Here is a 1,823-nt window from a genome sequence, read left to right as displayed (position 1 = left end):
TTATTGTGCATTTCCGTTGATTTTACATGGCAGAACATATGGCAGAGATTTGGGAACATGCATGCCTGAAACCAGGTTACTGTTACACTCCCTAACTATGTTGCTTGCAGGGCTGTTGTTGCCACAGTAGTTGGCTGTGCCCACGAAAAATGGGGTGCTGGTCTGTTCCCACAGATTGTTATCCTACTCCTCATGGTAAGGAGGGCACTGCCATGTGTTCTCAGCCAGAGTCTCTTGTCCAAGGTTTCTGGTTTGGTTGACAACATCCTCCTGTTCAATACAACTTTTATCATCACAGTTTGAGATATGGTGGCCAATTTCAGCCTGAGCAACAAGCATTGAAGGGAGAAGTGGCCAATTTGTTTGCGACATCAGGTTATTTCTTTCTGCACTTGATGAGATGATAAGGAAACCTGCAGGCCCTGATCTGGCGGTTTTTGTCATAGGGACATTGTAATAGCTTTTCAGGGTCCAGGGAATCGATGTAAGTTTCTTCCATGTTGGAAATGAAGGAGCGAAATCCAAGTGCTTTTCCCTAGAACTAGACCGCGATGAAATGGACAAATTACATGAAGCAGTCAAGTTTGGGGGCTGGATGTATCTCCTAAAGCAACCGGTTAAACACTTAACAGAGCTGAGGTATCCATAAAACAATTGTTTTTCTTCCTCCGTGGAGACGCGCTCTCCTTACAGTCGCTTTCTCCGCCCACTGGCGCCCCAGCTACCCTTGCTTCTGGCTTCAGACATTAAGGGGGCGGAGACACCCCACTTCCTGTGACGCTGGTCTTGGCTCTGCGGGAGCTTGGGCCTCCTGGAGCCTCCTTCCCCTTCGAGGGGCACACCACCCTAGGCCCTTCCCACTCTTTAGGTTCCTGTTTGTTTGTTTGTTTAATGTTTATTTATTCATTTTAGAGAAGGGGGGGGCGGGCACAGTGAATCCCAAGCAGGCTCCATGCTATCAGCACAGAGCCCGACCTGGGGCTTGAACTCAGTAAGCATTAAATCACCTGAGCCGAGATCAAGAGTCGATGCTTAATGGACTGAGCCACCCAGGTGCTCCAGGAATAACTTTTTTGTTGTCTTGTCATTCTTTATCAGCCCACACACCAACAACATTGTGGATTCCATCAGGAAAGCTATGGTTCTACTGACCTTTACTATGCCTATATGTACATTCTGGATGGAAGAGGGCCCATGGATAAGGGTTGAATTTTCTAATCTGTATTCGCTGCAAACATCTGAGATCTTTCATCTTCCCAGTGGTAGAGGCTGTGATGGGTCTACTGCTCCCTTTGTTTTGTGTTTTTCTCTTTCTTTACTGGGTTTTTTTTTAAACACTAGAAGGCTACACATTTGGATTTTAAATTGCAAGCTGCATTCGAAGAATCTCTCCTTAACACAACTCTGTTCACTTCCATCTCTCTGTGCAAACTGCATGGCCCTTGCCGGAGCTCTTTTCTCCCATTATATCTTGCTAAAAGCAACAAAGAGCAGTCAACCCACTGTAATATTCTCAGTTTATCCAAACAGTTCCCTTCGAGGGGGTAGATAAGCAGATGATTTCTTCTCTATGACAGATCAAGTGACAATTTTACCAAATACTTTAGCCATGGAATAACAAGGTCAACAGCTTTCCAGTCTGCCCAAGAATCTTGCCTATCATCTGTATATCATAAAGTTCAATCCCTATTAAGAGGAATCAGACCTTTGTAAGGTACAGAAAGCCTGTCAAGTCTTATCTTTCATAGAATTCTGTTCCAATGATGTGGCTGTATCACCTAAGTGCCCATAAGCACCAGAGTTTGCTATCACATGCTCAAGGA

At 45.1% G+C, this 1,823-nt stretch overlaps 1 pseudogene; it reads right to left on the bottom strand.

Moving 5' to 3' along the window:
- On the bottom strand, positions 1 to 520 carry LOC122223776 (annotated as a pseudogene).
- Positions 521 to 1,823: the final 1,303 nt, after the last annotated feature.

The sequence above is a fragment of the Panthera leo genome, chromosome B4 (genome assembly GCF_018350215.1).
Source record: "Panthera leo isolate Ple1 chromosome B4, P.leo_Ple1_pat1.1, whole genome shotgun sequence".
Classification (NCBI taxonomy): Eukaryota; Metazoa; Chordata; class Mammalia; order Carnivora; family Felidae; genus Panthera; species Panthera leo.
The sequence above is the reverse complement of the archived record's forward strand: the minus strand, read 5'-3'. Positions and strand labels throughout refer to the sequence as shown.